Here is a 16,633-nt window from a genome sequence, read left to right as displayed (position 1 = left end):
TCTTTGTCAGTAAGCTGCCTGCTCTATCCATAGAATGCACTCAGAGGGTGTGAACAAGGTTTTTGTTTTCCTCATGCAGCATTGGTATTTGACTTCTCATTTTCTTTGCCATTATAAAATAAGAATTTTTAATCAAGGATAGCTCATGATGCCCAATGCACCTGTCCCTTTTTGATGGATCAACTCCATCCAATCATCTGCTCATCATATCCCTCACTCCCTTTTCCCAAAAAACATATTGTCTCGAACCCACTTACAAGGTCTGTTTCTATGATTTTCCCCGGTAATGTGTTCTACAGTCCTATATCCTTTAGGTGGAAAAGTTCTAATTGACTTCCCTACTTTCTAATTTTTAGCCTGAACTCTACTATTGAATTTTTTTTCATAGTGAAAAATTTGTCTGGATCCACTATTGTAAATTTTCTTTGTCATTTGGAATAACGGTTACCAGGATTGAATAGAGAAGCAAGGCAGAAAGACATTTTGTGTTAGTTTGCTGTGTGAAATCCGGTCTGTGCAGTATAGTTTGATTTATGGTGTGCAGTGTGAGGTGATATAGCTGCCTTAAATGAATTGATCTAATCTGCGCAGAACTGCTAATCAAAGGCCATCCATAGTGTAAATCACTAATGAAGGGGAAACAAGTGTATGTCTTTCTAAATATTTAATCCTGGCTCAAACACCAATACCTTGATATTTGTAGCCTGCTCTGGTGAAGGATCCCGCTGAAACGTTAATTGGTCTTTCCATTTCAGATGCTAATCGAACTATTGTGCATTTCCGCCGTTTTCTGTTTTTATTTTAGATTCCCAACATTCATGGTTTTCTTTTTAAGCATAAGTCAACATCTTACAAAGACCATTCAGCCTATTGACGCTCATCCCTCTGGTACCTATCTCTCTGCGGTATTTTGAGTGTTTGTATTTTTGGCCTCCACTGCCATCCCTAGCAGAGTCTTTGAAATAATTTCATTTTTTTATCCATGCATATATTTTATGACGTACTGGCTGAGGTACTAAATCATAGAATCATAGAAAGGTTACACCACGGAAGGAGGCCATTTGGCCCATCGAATCCGCGCCGGCTCTAAGCAAGAGCAATCCAGCTAATCCCCCCTGTTTCCCCGTATCCCTGCAATTTTTTTCCTTTCATATACTTATCCAGTTTCCTTTTGAAGGCCATGATTGAATCTGCCTCCACCACCCCCTCAGGCAGTGCATTCCAGATCCTAACCACTCGCTGTGTAAAAAAAAAAGTTTTTCCTCATGTCACCTTTGGTTCTTTTGCCAATCACCTTAAATCTATGCTCTCTTGTTCTTGACCCTTCTGCCAATGGGAACAGTTTCTCTCTCTACTCTGTCTAGATCCTTCATGATTTTGAATACCTCTATCAAATCTCCTCGCAGACCCAGCTTCTCCAGTCTATCCATGTTACTAAAGTCCCTCATTCCTGGAATCATTCTAGTAAATCTCTTCTGCACCCTCTCTAAGGCCTTCACATCTTTCCCGAAGGGCGGTGCCCAGAACTGGACACAGTACTCCAGTTGTGACCGAACCACTGTTTTATAAAGGTTCATCATTACTTCCATACTTTTGTACTCTATGCCTCTATTTATAAAGCCCAGGATCCCATATGCTTTTTTAACCACTTTCTCAACCTGTCCTGCCACCTTCAATGATTTGTGCACATATACCCCCAGATCTCTCTGTTCCTGTACCCCTTTTAGAGTTGTGCCCCTTAGTTTATATTGCCTCTCCTCGCTCTTTCTGCCGAAATGTATCACTTTGCATTTTTCTGCGTTAAATTTCATCTGCCATGTGCTCGCCCATGTCACCAGCCTGTCTATATCCTCTTGAAGTCTATCACTATCCTCCTCACTGTTTACTACCCTTCCAAGTTTTGTGTCATCTGCAAATTTTGAAATTGTGCCCTGTACACCCAAGTCCAAGTCATTAATATCTGTCAAGAAAAGCAGTGGTCCCAGCACTGATCCCTGGGGAACACCACTGTACACCTCCCTTCAGTCCGAAAAACAACTGTTTGTTTCCTGTCCCTTAGCCAATTCTGTATCCATGTTGCTACTGCCCCCTTTATTCCATGGGCCACAATCTTGATGATAAGCCTACCGTGCGGCACTTTAACAAATACCTTTTGAAAGTCCATATACACCACATCAACTGCATTGCCCTTATCAACCCTCTCTGTTACCTCTTCAAAAAACTCTATCAGGTTAGTTAAACACGATTTGTCTTTAACAAATCCATGCTGGCTTTCCCTAATCAATCCACCCTCATCCAAGTGACTGTTAATTCTGTCCCAGATTATCGTTCCTAAAAGTTTCCCCATCACTGAGGTTAAACTGACTGGCCTATAGTTGCTGGGTTTATCCTTACACCCTTTTTTGAACAAGGGTGTAACATTTGCAATTCTCCAGTCCTCTGGTAGCACCCCTGTATCTACGGATGTTTGGAAGATTATGGCCAGTACCTCCGCAATTTCCATCCTTACTTCCCTCAGCCACCCAGGATGCATCCCATTTGGACCGGGTGACTTATCTATTTTAAGTACAGCCAGCCTTTCAAGTACCCCTTCATTAATTTTTAGCCCATCCAGTATTTCAACTATATCTTTCTCTACTGAGACTCTGGCAGCATCTTCTTCCTTGTTAAAGACAGATGCAAAGTACTCATTTAGTAACTCGGCCATCCCCTCTGCCTCCATGACTAGATCTCCTTTATGGTCCCTAATCGGCCTCACCCCTCCTCTTACTGCCCGTTTACTGTTTACATGCCTGTAGAAGACTTTTGGATTCCTTTTCACATTGGCCGCCAGTCTATTCTCATACTCTCTCTTTGCCCTTCTCATTTCCTTTTTCACTTCCCCTCTGAACTTTCTATATTCTGCCTGATTCTCACTTGTGTTATCAACCTGACATCTGTCATACACCCCTTTTTTCCATTTCATCTTACTCACTACCTCTCGTCATCCAGGGAGCTCTGGCTTTAGTTGCCCTACTTTTCTGCCTCGTGGGAATGTGCCAGACTGTACCTGAACCATCTCCTTCTTAAAGGCCGCCCGCTGTTCAATTACAGTTTTGCCTGCCAATCTTTGATTCCAATTTACCTGGGCCAGATCTGTGGCCAGAAATGAGTACTTTACCAAGGAAGAAGAAGCTACCAAAGTCACAGTAAAAGAGGAGGTAGTTGAGATACTGGATGGCCTAAAAATTGATAGAAGAGGTACTAGAAAGGCTGGCTGTACTTAAAGTAGATACTTCACCCGGTCCGGATGGGATGCATCCTCGGTTGCTGAGGGAAGTAAGGGTGGAAATTGCAGAGGCGCTGGCCATAATCTTTCAATCATCCTTAGATATGGGGGTGGTGCCAGAGGACTGAAAGGAATAAATTTGCAGGGCCACGGGGAAGGGGCGGGGGAGTGGGACCAGCTAGATTGCTCTTGCATAGAGCCGGCATGGACTCAATGGGCCGAATGGCCTCCTTCCATGCTGTAACCTTTCTATGATTCTATGACTGGAGAATTGAAAATGTTACACCCTTGTTTAAAAAAGGGTGTAAGGATAAACCCAGCAACTATAGGCCAATCAGTTTAACCTTGGTGGTGAGGAAACTTTTAGAAACAATAATCCAGGACAAAATTATCAGTCACTTGGACAAGTGTGGATTAATAAAGGAAAACCAGCACAGATTTGTTAAAGGCAAATCATGTTTATCTAACTTGATAAGAGTTTTTTGATGAGGTTTCAGAGAGTTGATGAGGGCAATGTGGTTGATGTTGTGTATATGGACTTCAAAAAGGTGTTTTATAAAGTGCCATATAATAGGCTTGTCAGCAAATTTGAAGCCCATGGAATAAAAGGAGCAGTGGCAGCATGGATACAAAATTGACTAAGTGACAGGAAGCAGAGAATAGTGGTGAACGGTTCTTTTTTGTACTGGAGGGAGTTATACAGTGGTGTTCCCTAGGGGTTGGTACTAGGACCACTGCTTTTCTTGATATATATTAATGACTTGGACTTGAGTGTACAGGACACAATTTCCAAATTTGCAGATGACACAAAATTTGGAAGTGTGGTGAAAAGTAAGGAGGAAAGTGATGGACTGCAAGAGGATATAGACAGACTGGTGGAATGGGTGGACATGTGGCAGATGAAATTTAACGCAGAGAAGTGTGAAGTGATACATTTTGGTAGGAAGGATGAGGAGAGGCAATATAAGCTGAAGGGTACAATTCTAAAAGGGGCGCAGAAACAGAGAGACCTGTGGGTATATGTGCACAAATCTTTGAAGGTGGCAGAGCAGGTTCAGAGAGCTGTTTCTAAAAAAAAGCATACGGGGATCCTGGGTTTTATAAATAGAGACATAAGAGTACAAAAGCAAGGAAGTTATGATAAAACTTTTATAAAACACTGGTTCGGCCACAACTGGCATATTGTGTCCAATTCTGGGCATCGCACTTTAGGAAGGATGTGAAGGCCTTAGAGAGGGTGCAGAAAAGATTTACTGGAATGGTTCCAGGGATGAAGGACTTCAGTTATGTGGATAGACTGGAGAAGCTGGGGTTGTTCTCCTTAGAGCAGAGAAGGGTAAGAGGAGATTTGATAGAAGTGTTCAAAATCATGAAGGGTTTAGATAAAGTGAATAAAGAGAAACTGTTCCCATTGGCAGAATGGTCGAGAACCATAGGACACAGATTAAGGTAATTGGCAAAAGAACCAAAGCGACACGAGGGAAACCTTTTTACACAGCGAGTGGTTATGATCTGAAATGCACTGCCTGAAAGGGTGGTGGAGGCGGATTCAATTGTGGCTTCCTAAAGGGAATTGGATAAGTAATTGAAGGAAATAAATTTGCAGGGCTACAGGGAAAGTGCGGGGGAGTGGGACTAGCTGGATTGCTCTTGCAGAGAGCCGGCATGGGCTCGACGGGCCAAATGGCCTCCTTCTGTGCTGTAACCATTCTATGATTCTAAGTACTTGTTTATTATCATTACATAGTGCTTATGAGAGGAGTACATAAATATGTTATAGGGTAAAATTACAGATGAACAGTGGGAGGCATTCAAAAAAGAATTTAGCTTAATACAGGACCAGTATACACCCTTAAGGGGCAAGAGCTTTACTTACCAAATAAAACAGTGATAGTCGACAAAAGAGGTGAGAGATAACATAAAACTAAAGGAAAGAATATACAAAAGTGCAATGAATTGTGTAGATCCAGGAGAAATATAAAGAATAGCAAAGGAAGACAAAAAAAGATAGTAAGAGCTGCAAAAAGGGAATACGAAAAGAAACTTGTGAGGGATATCAAGATTAACACAAGAAGTTTCTACAATTATATTAGAAGAGAAAAGGGTAGTCAAGGTTAATGTGGGCCCTTTAAATATAGATGCGGGTAATTTTGCAAATGAAAATAAGGAAATGGCAGACTTGTTGAATAATTACTTTGTGTCAGTCTTCGCAGTAGAGGGAGAGGATAATATACCTGATCTTCCAGGAAACTAATAATGAATCAAGGACTGGAACACACTAAAGTTAATGTAAGCAAGAAAACAGTATTAGAAAAAATAGTGACACTAAAGACTGTCAAATCCCCAGGACCTGATGGTTTCCACCCCAAAATTAGAAAGCAGATGAAAGGAAGCAGATGCTTTGGCCATAATCTTCCAAAGCTCTCTTGATTCAGGCATTGTCCCTTTAGATTGGAAAATTGCAAATATAACTCCATTATTTAAGAAAGGTGAGAGAGAGAAACCAGGAAATTACAGACCTGTTTTGGGGAAATTATTGGAATCTATAATGAAGGTCAAAGTGACTGAGCACTTAGAGAAATTTGAGCTGATTAGAGAGAGCCAACATGGATTTGTAATGGTTGGTCATGTCTAACAAACCTACCTGAATTTTTTGAGGAAGTAGCTAAAGTAGACGGGGGAATGTCTATGGATGTAGTTTATATGGACTTCTAGAAGGCATTCGATAAGGTTCCACATAAGAGATTGTTAGCTAAAATTAAAGCTGATAGAATTGAAGGCAAAGTATTGACCTGATTACGAGATTGATTAGGCGGTAGAAAACAGAGTAGGGATAATCGGTATGCACTCGAATTGGAAGGAAGTGACTAGTGGTGTCCCACAAGGATCTGTGCTGGGTCCTCAACTATTCACTATTTTTATTGATGACTTAGACAACACAATAGAGAGCCATATATCTAAGTTTGCTGATGACACAAACATTGGTGGCATGGTAAGTAGTGTCGATGGGAGCATAAAATTACAAAGAGACATTGATAGATTAAGTGAGTGAGCAAAACTGTGGCAGATGGATTTCAATGCAGGTATGTGTGAGGTCATCCATTTTGGACCAAAAAAGGAAAGATCTGAGTATTTTTTAAATGGTGAAAAGCTGGGAATAGTGGAGGTCCAAAGAGATTTAGGGGTCCATGTACACAGATCACTAAAATGCAGTGGTCAGGTACAAACAATAATCAAAAAGGCTAATGGAATGTTAGTCTTTATATCTAGAGGGGTGGAAGTTTTGCTAGGGTTATACAAATCCCTGGTTAGACCACATCTGGAATACTGTGTACAGTTCTGGGCATCACACCATAGAAAGGATATATTGGCCTTGGAAGGAGAGCATTGCAGATTCACCAGAATATTACCAGGGCTCCAAGAGTTAGCTTATGTGGAGAGATTACATGAACTAGGCTTGTTCTCCCTGGAATATAAAAGGCTAATGGGTGATTTGAATGAGGTTTTTTGGGATTTTGAAAGGAATTGATAGGGTAGATAGAGAGAAACTTTTTCCGCTGATGGGGAGAGTCTAAGACAAGTGGACATAACCTCAAAATTAGAGCCAGGCCCTTCAGGAGAGAAGTTGGTGAAGTATTTCTTCATACAAAGGATGGTGGAAGTGTGGAACTCTCCCACAAAAAGCAGTAGATACTAGCTCAATTAATAATTTTAAATCTGAGATCGATGTGGAGCCATGGAGAGTAAATGGAGTTAGGGTACAGATTAGCCATGATCTCATTGAATGGTGGAACAGACTTGAGGGGCTGAATGGCCTACTCCTATACCTATGTTCCTATTCAGATTTTTTGTTTGGTCACGCTTGTGTTGGGAAATAATGTGGATTTAGGAGTTGAGCCACCTGGGGAGCGAGGTGTTATGCTTCCCTCTTAATGGATGGATGCCGTGGAGGGTGAAACTTGTTGAGCTCGTTTGGGTACAGTTTATACGGTATGATCTTGAGGTGTCCTTTGCACATTCTGCTGCAGTTGGTGGAGACAAACCCTTGGCACTTCTCCTCATTCTACCTCCATTAATGGACAATGTAGACCTCATTCCCAAGCCGCCTCCTTCAAGTTTTCTGTTCTGTCTTCTGTCGGAGTGTCTTTTTTATCTTCACCCCTGCCTCAGCCCATCTGCTGCTGAAATCCTCATCCATGCTTTTGTTACCTTCAGATGACTATTCCAATATGCTCCTGGCCGGCCTCCCATCTTCCGACCTCCATAGATTTGAGCTCATCGAATATTCTGCTGCCCATATCCTAATACACGTCAAGTCCTGTTCACCCAGCCACCCCTGTGCTTATTGGCTCTTGGTTCACCATTGCCTTGAATTTAAAATTCTCACTCTCGTGTTCAAATCCTTCCTTGGCTTTGCTCCTCCCTATCTCTGTAACCTCCTCTAGCCCTACAACGCTCTAAGAGCTCTGGGTTCCTCCAACTCTGGCCTTGTGCCTTCCCACTCTCTTTGCCCCACCATTGACAACTGTGCTTTCAGGCGTATAGGCTCTAAGCTCTGGAGTTCCCTTCTTAAACTTCTCCACCTCACCATCTGTCTCTCCTCCTTTAAAACCCTCCTTAAAACCTACCTCTTGACCAAGCTTTTAGTCACCCCTCATAATATCTTCTTCTCTGGTTTGGTGTCAATTCTTGTCTGATTATGCTTTTGTGGAGTGCCTTGGGATGTTTTCCTATGTTAAAGGTGCTATATAAATGCAAGTTGTTGTTGGTTTCCCAGCAAAACCCATGGCTGGAATTTTAGACCTTAACTGCCTTCTTTGTAGACTTTATAGCTTGAAGTTCTCTACTCTTCGCTCATAGCTCATTGCCTTTACACATTGAATCAGTGGGGTGTATTTTCTAACTAGCACTGCTCTTGTATGAATGCTCAATGCACTTGCACCATATTCCCCTATGCACTTTGTTAAAGAGGTTAACACCTATGCTTAAAAAAACCACAGAGCGGAATTTAGTATGAGCGTGTTGTGTTTGTATGGCAACAGAGCTGGTTGGGTAATATATCTCGGTATATTATTCTTGCGATTCTTTCCAATGCATGTATAGATTTGTTATAATGACCAAATTTGAAAATGTACTCCAAATGTGGTCTGACCAATTAGTTATAAAGCCTTAGCTTAACCTCTGTAGATTTGTACTCTACTGTTTAGACTATGTGTCCTAGAATTCCATCTGCTTTTTTTTAATATATCCCTTTGCCATAAACCATTTGCTGCCCAATTACATGCCGAAGCTAAAATCTTCTTCAAATCTATTACTGCATTCTCTCTCTACTCTCGTGGTTTTAGTGTTGTCACCAAATTTAACAGGCATTCATTTGTTTCTGATATTTTCATCATTTGTGTAGATTAGTGTTTCAAGCATTGATCCCTGCTGGAATCCACTCAACATATCCTGCCACACTCGTGTTACACCTGTGACAAAGATTGTTTCTTGCTTTTTGGGCAATTAAAAAAAAATCTAATTTGTCTTTAGGTGAAGTGAGGCTAGAACCTGGGGATAATTGGACCAAGACATGCAGGTGCAATTCACCCCCATTTTAAAGTCACACATTCTGTCCCTATTTTTCAAGATTCCACAAACTTGTCACACTGCAATTACCATCATTGGTAGTGCTGCAGCATCTCCACTGGGGGAGGGTGTAATTGTAGCGTAACAAGTTTACATAGGCATCTTGCATTACAAATGTAGATATAGGAATTTATAATGGAAAAAGTTGACAGGAAGTGCGTGCAAACATAAGATTTTTAATATATTACTAGTCAATCTTCTGTGGGGCTGCACACGTTAATTCGGAAAATTTGGTCGATCTTTTACCTGTCTGATATTTTTGTGTTTCTCCTCTTCTACTTTTTTCTGCCTCTCCTACTCTCCCTTGTTGTTTCCCTTAAAGAGACTTTGTTTGCTTTCAAAATTTAACTTTAAAAAAAAAATCAAATTAGAATGAGGAAAGAAGTTGTCTGTCTGCTTTTCTCTCTGTGTCTTTCTTTGTCTTTTTCTCTTGACCCATCACCTTGCTCACTCTTGACCCTTTCGCTTGGTTGCACTGTCGACCTCCCCACTTTATTTTCTCACCCTTCCCTCCCCCCTCCACAATAATGCAATCTCCTCTCCTCCCCTCTGTGCCTATGTTTTCCTCAGAGACTTTGTTTCTTTTTGAAATTCAACTTTAAAAAGAAAATCAAATTAGAATGAAGAAAGGATCAACATTTTTCTCTACTTGTGTCTTTCTCTCTCTATCTGTCTGTCTCTCTCATAAGTTGGTGATTGGAATCTCTGCTCTTCTTCCTCTCACCACTGCTCTGTGTCTCGATCAGCTTAATGCATTTTGAAGAACAGTACACTGTCATTTCTCTCACTCTCACACAGACGTCATATATGCAGCCTTTTTGAAATAACGCTCAATATAAATTTTATTTCAATTAAGATTTTGAAATTGGTTGTCTTGTTTTTCAATTATTTGAAGCAAAGCTACTGAGTAGATAGCTGCAGAAGCTGAAGAAAAATATTGCATTAATACAGCTGATAGCCCTGTAAATTTTTTCCCTTCAAGTATTTATCCAGTTCCCTTTTGAAAGTTATTATTGAATCTGTTTCCAACACCCTTTCAGTGTATTCCAGATCATAACAACTCTCCGCGTAAAATAACGTTTCCTCATCTCGCCTCTGGTTCTTCTGCCACTCATCTTAAACCTGTGACTTCGGGATACCAACTCTTATGCCAGTGGAAACAGTTTCTCCTTATTCACTCTATTAAAACCGTTCATGATTTTGAACACCCCTATCAAATCTCCTCTTAACCATCTCTGCTCCAAGGAGAACAATCCCAGCTTCTTCAGTGTCTCCACATAACTGAAGTCCCTCATTCCTGGTGCCATTGCACTATGGCCGGATGGCCTACTCCTGCTGCTATTTCTTATGTTTATTTCACAATCCTTCAATCTGATCGGTTAAGAAGATACCCAGTTGCTTGCCCTGTTTACTCAGGTCCCAGATGCCCTTTTTCCCTCGCTCCGCCGTTATCAGCTCACACTTTCAGCAACGTGCCACGCAAAAAAATTAAAAACCTAAACAAGTACATAGACAACAGAGAGGATGACAAAAAGGAATGTGAAAAGGATAGGAAAGAAGTAAAAAAAACACAATGAGGCAGGCAAAGAGAAACTATGAAATTAAATCAGCAAGAAATAGTAAAGTATTCTACAGACACATAAATAGCAAAAAATTAGGCTAGGGATAGGGCCACAAAGATACACACGATAAACTCACAGGTAATGTCAGCGAAATGACAGAAATATTAAATAATTACTTTGCCTTAGTATTTACCAGAGAGACTAAGATGGTGGGCATGACATAAGAAAAAGAGATCAAAAAAGATATAAAGACATTTAAGATAGAAAGGGGGGAGATAATAAACTAATCAAACTTAGATAATTTGTCCTGTTACCTTCAGGTCCCACAGATCCCTGAAGGTAGCAGGACAGGTAGATTAGGTGGCTATGGAATAATTTCCTTTATTAGCTGAGGCATAGAATATAAGAGCAGGGAGGTAATGCTGGAACTGTGTACAGTTCTGGTCACCACATTACAGGAAGGATGTAATTGCACTAGAGAGGGTACAGAGGAGATTTACAAGGTTGTTGCCAGGACTGGAGAATTTTAGCTATGAGGAAAGATTGGACAGGCTGGGGTTGTTCTCTTTGGAACAGAGGAGGCTGAGGGGAGATTTAATTGAGGTGCACAAAATTATGAGGGGCCTAGATAGAGTGGATAGGAAGCACCTATTTCCCTTAGTAGAGGGATCAATAACCAGGGGGCATAGATTTAAAGTGATTGGTAGAAGGATTAAAGGGGAGCTGAGGATTTTTCACCCAGAGGGTGGTGGGGGTCTGGAACTCACTGCCTGAAGTGGTGGTAGAGGCAGAAACCCTCAACTCATTTAAAAAGTACCTGGATGTGCACCTGAAGTACCGTGACCTACAAGGCTATGGACCAAGTGCTGGAAAGTAGCATTCGGCTGGGTGGCTCATTTTTGTCCGGTGCGGACATGATGGGTCGAATGGCCTCTTTCTGTGCCGTACATTTTCTATGATTCTAAAGAGGATATAACCCTAAGTAATGGTGCCTCTGATATCTCTTCCTTAACTTCTTTTAATTTGCATCTGTGCATATTAAAAGAAGATAGGGAAAAGATAGCAGAGGCACTATTAATATATATTTCATTGGAGAAGGGAATAGTGCCAGAAGACTGGCGGACGCTAATGTGATTCCATTTTTTAAAAAGGGGGTTAGAACAAGTCCAGGGAATATAGACCAATTAGCTTAACCTCGGTGGTGGGAAACATAACGGAATCCTTATTTATTTTTATTCGTTCATGGGATGTGGGTGTCGCTGGCAAGGCCGGCATTTATTGCCCATCCCTAATTGCCCTTGAGAAGGTGGTGGTGAGCCGCCGCCTTGAACTGCTGCAGACTGTGTGGTGAAGGTTCTCCCACATTGCTGTTAGGTAGGGAGTTCCAGGATTTTGACCCAGCAACGATGAAGGAATGGCGATATATTTCCAAGTCGGGATGGTGTGTGACTTGGAGGGGAACGTGCAGTTGGTGGTGTTCCCATGTGCCTGCTGCCCTTGTCCTTCTAGTTGGTAGAGGTCACTGGTTTGGGAGGTGCTGTCGAAGAAGCCTTGGTGAGTTGCTGCAGTGTATCCTGTGGTTGTACATACTGCAGCTACGGTGCGCTGGTGGTGGATGGGGTGCCAATCAAGCGGGCTGCATTGTGCTGGATGGTGTCGAGCTTCTTGAGTGTCGTTGGAGCTGCACTCATCTGGGCAAGTGGAGAGTATTCCATCACACTCCTAACCTGACTTGTGCCTCGTAGATGGTGGAAAGGCTTTGGGGAGTCAGGAGGTGAGTCGCTCGCCACAGAATACCCAGCCTCTGACCTACTCTTGTAGCCACAGTATTTATGTGGCTGGTCCAGTTCAGTTTCTTGTCAATGGTGACCCCCAGGATGCTGATGGTGGGGGATTTGGCGATGGTAATGCCGTTGAATGTCAAGGGCAGGTGGTTGGACTCTCTCTTGTTGGAGATGTTCATTGCCTGGCACTTGTCCGGCGCGAATGTTACTTGACACTTATGAGCCCAAGCTTGGATGTTGTCCAGGTCTTGCTGCATGCGGGCTCGGACTGCTTCATTACCTGAGGGGTTGCGAATGGAACTGAACACTGTGCAATCATCAGCGAACATCCCCATTTCAGACTTTATGATTGAGGGAAGGTCATTGATGAAGCAGCTGAAGATGGTTGGACTTCGGACACTGCCCTGAGGAACTCCTGCAGCAATGTCCTGGGGCTGAGATGATTGGCCTCCAACAACCACTACCATCATCCTTTGTGCTAGGTATGACTCCAGCCACTGGAGAGATTTTCCCCTGATTCCCATTGACTTCAATTTTACTAGGGCTCCTTGGTGCCACAATCGGTCAAATGCTGCCTTGATGTCAAGGGCAGTCACTCTCACCATACCTCTGGAATTCAACTGTTTTGTCCATGTTTGGACCAAGGCAGTAATGAGGTCTGGAGCCGAGTGGTCCTGGCGGAACTCAGACTGAGCATCGGTGAGCAGGTTATTGGTGAGTAAGTGCTGCTTGATAGCACTGTCGACGACACCTTCCATCACTTTGTTGATGATTGAGAGTAGACTGATGGGATGGTAATTGTCCGGATTGGATTTGTCCTGCTTTTTGTGGACAGGACATACCTGGGCAATTTTCCACATTTGTCTGGTCGATGCCAGTGTTAAGGCTGTACTGGAACAGTTTGGTTAGAGGCGCGGCTAGTTCTGGAGCACAAGTCTTCAGCACTACAGCCGGTATGTTGTCGGGGCCCATAGCCTTTGCTGTATCCAGTGCACTCAGCTGTTTCTTGATATCATGTGAAGTGAATCGAATTGACTGAAGACTGGCTTCTGTGATGGTGGGGATATCTGGAGGAGGCCGAGATGGATCATCCACTCAGCACTGCTGGCTGAAGATGGTTGCAGAGGCTTCAGCCTTGTCTTTTGCACTCGCGTGCTGGTCTCCACCATCATTGAGAATGGGGATGTTTACAGAGCCTCCTCCTCCCATTAGTTGTTTAATTGTCCACCACCATTCACGACTGGATGCGGCAGGACTGCAGAGCTTTGATCTGATCCGTTGGTTGTGGAATCGCTTAGCTCTGTCTATAGCATGTTGCTTCCACTGTTTAGCATGCATGTAATCCTGAGTTGTAGCTTCACCAGGTTGGCACCTCATTTTTAGGTATGCCTGGTCTGCTCCTGGCATGCTCTTCTACACTCCTCATTGAACCAGGGTTGATCCGCTGGCTTGTTGGTAATGGTAGAGTGAGGAATCTGCTGGGCTATGAGGTTACACATTGTGCTGGAATACAATTCTGCTGCTGCTGATGGCGCGCAGCTCCTCATGGATGCCCAGTTTTGAGCTGCCAGATCTGTTCTGAATCTATCCCATTTAGCACGGTGATAGTGCCACACAACACGTTGGATGGTGTCCTCAGTGCGAAGACGGGACTGCGTCTCCATGAAGACAGTGTGGTGGTCGTTCCTACCAAGACTGTTATGGACAGATGCATCTGCAACAGGTAGATTGGTGAGGACGAGGTGATGGCTATGTCAGGCTGTTGCTTAACTGGTCTGTGGGACAGCTGTCCCAATTTTGGCACAAGTCCCCAGATGTTAGTGAGGAGGACTTTGCAGGGTCCACTGGGCTTGGTTTGCCTTTGTTCTCGTTCGCTCACCACCTGCCGCAGGCCCAGTCTGGCAGCTGTGTCCTTTAGGCCTCGGCCAGCTCCGTCAGTAGTGGTGCTACTGAGCCACTCTTGGTGATGGACATTGAAGTCCCCCACCCAGAGTACATTCTGTGCCCTTGCTACCCTCAGTGCTTCCTCCAAGTGATGCTCAACATGGAGGAGGACTGATTCATCAGCTGAGGGAGGGCGGTAGGTGGTAATCAGCAGGAGGTTTCCTTGCCCATGCTTGACCTGATGCCATGAGTTTTCATGGGGTTTGCAGTCAATGTTGAGGACTCCCAGGGCCACTCCCTTCTGACTGTATATCACTGTACCGCCACCTCTGGTGGGTCTGTCCTGCTGGTGGGACAGGACATATATAGGGATGGTGATGGAAGAGTCTGGGACATTGGCTGAAAGGTATGATTCCGTGAGTATGGCTATGTCAGGCTGTTGCTTGACTAGTCTGTGGGACAGCTCTCCCTATTTTGGCACAAGTCCCCAGATGTTAATGAGGAAGACTTTGCAAGGTCGACTAGGCTTGGTTTGCCTTTGTCGTGTCCAGTGCCTGGTGGTCCCTCTGGTTTTATTCTTATTGTGACTTTCTGTAACGAGATTGTACAACTGAGTGGCTTGCTCGGCCATTTCAGAGGGCGATTAAGAATCAACCACATTGATCTGGAGTCACATATAGGCCAGACTGGGTAAGGACGGCAGGTTTCCTTCCCTGAAGGGGATTAGTGAACCAGATGGGTTTTTACGACAACCCGGTTGCTTCATGGCCACCATTACTGATTTATTTAATTAATTGAATTTAAATTTCCCAGCTGCTGTGGCGGGATTTGAACTCATGACTCTGGATTATTCGTCTCGGCCTCTGTTACTGGACTAGTAATCCAACCACTATGCTACCGTACCCATACTATTTCTCAAAGATGTAATAGAAAAACATCTAGAAACCAAAATATAATGAAGAAGAATAGTCGGCAAGGATTTCAAAAGGGAAGGTCATGCTTGACCAGCCTTACTGAATTATTTGAAGAAGTAGCAGATAGAGTAGACAAAGGTAATGTAGTAGATGTAATATATTTGGACTTTCAAAAGGCCTTCGATAAGGTACCGCATCGTAGACTCGTGACTAAAGTCAGAGCATGTGGAGTCAGGGGACAAGTAGCAGAATGGATAGCAAGCTGGCTACAAAACAGAAAACAGAGAGTAGGGGTTAAAGATAGTTACTCAGACTGGCAAAAGGTGGGAAGTGGTGTTCCACAAGGATTAGTGCTGGGACCACTATTGTTCACCATTTGCATAAATGATTTGGACTTGGGAATCGGAAGGACAATTTCAAAATTTGCGGACGCACCAAATTGGGTAGGGGATATGATGAATACTGAGGAGTACTGTGACAAAACACAGGAAAACATTAATAAACTTGAATAATGGGCATGGCAAATGGATTTCAATATAGATAAGTGTGAGGTGGTTCATTTTGGTAGGAAGAATAAGGAGGCCACATACTCCTTGGGAAATAAGAGTCTAAATGGGGTAGAGGAGCAGAGGGATCTGGGGGTACAGACACACATCACCAAAAATAGTGACATAGGTTAAAAAGGCCATTTTTAAAAGAAAGGCAAACCAAGCACTGGGGTTCATTTCTAGAGACATAGAATTGGAAAGCCGGGAAGTTATGTTAAACTTATGTAGAACATTGGTTTGACCACACTTGGAGTATTGTGAACAGTTCTGGCCTCCAAATTATAAAAAGGATAGAGGCACTGGAGAAGGTGCAAAAAAGATTTACTAGGATGATACCAGAACTGAGAGGTTACACCTATCAGGAAAGATTGAGCAGGCTGGGGCTCTTTTCTCTAGAAAAGAGAAGACTGAGGGATGACCTGAAAAAGGTCTTTAAGATTATGAAAGGTTTTGACAAGTTAGACAAAGATGATGTTTCCACTTGCAGGGGAGACCAGAACTCGGCCATAAATATAAGATAGTCACTAATAAGTTCAATAGGGAATTCAGGAGAAATGGTTGGAATGCGGAACTCGCTACCACAAGGAGTAGTTGAGGCGACTAGCGTAAATACATTTAAGGGGAAAGCTAGAGAAACACATGAGGGGGAAAGGAATAGAAGGATATTCTGATCGAGTTAGATTAAGTAAGTTGGGAGGAGGCTCGTGTGGAGCATAAACACCAGTACGGATCTTTTGGGCCGAATGGCCTGTTTCTGCTGTAGATTCTGTGTAATTCTATGAGTTGAAAATACCGTCATCGTTTACAAATCCCTCCATGACCTTACCCCATCCTGCTTTTGTAAGGTCTTCTAGCAGAACATGCCAGCTCATGCCCTATACTCTGACCTCCTGTGTGTTTTCCCCCCCTCTGGACACCTATCACTTGGTGGCAGAGTTTACAGCTATCTTAAGTCCTACTCCCTAAATTTCTTTACCCTGCTAATTCCAACGCCACCTTTAAAAATCGATCTTTTTGACTGTTCGCTCAGCCACTTCTCCTCATT

The 16,633-nt window shown here is 43.1% G+C and overlaps 1 protein-coding gene across 5 annotated transcripts in view; it reads left to right on the top strand.

The window, feature by feature from the left end:
* disp1 (dispatched homolog 1 (Drosophila)) overlaps window positions 1–16,633 on the top strand; it is a 360,433-nt gene that overhangs the window by 17,965 nt on the left and 325,835 nt on the right. The window lies entirely within an intron of this gene.

This window comes from Heptranchias perlo, chromosome 5 (genome assembly GCF_035084215.1).
Source record: "Heptranchias perlo isolate sHepPer1 chromosome 5, sHepPer1.hap1, whole genome shotgun sequence".
NCBI lineage: Eukaryota > Metazoa > Chordata > Chondrichthyes > Hexanchiformes > Hexanchidae > Heptranchias > Heptranchias perlo.
Note: the sequence above shows the minus strand (reverse complement) of the source record. Positions and strands in the feature narration are given on the sequence as shown.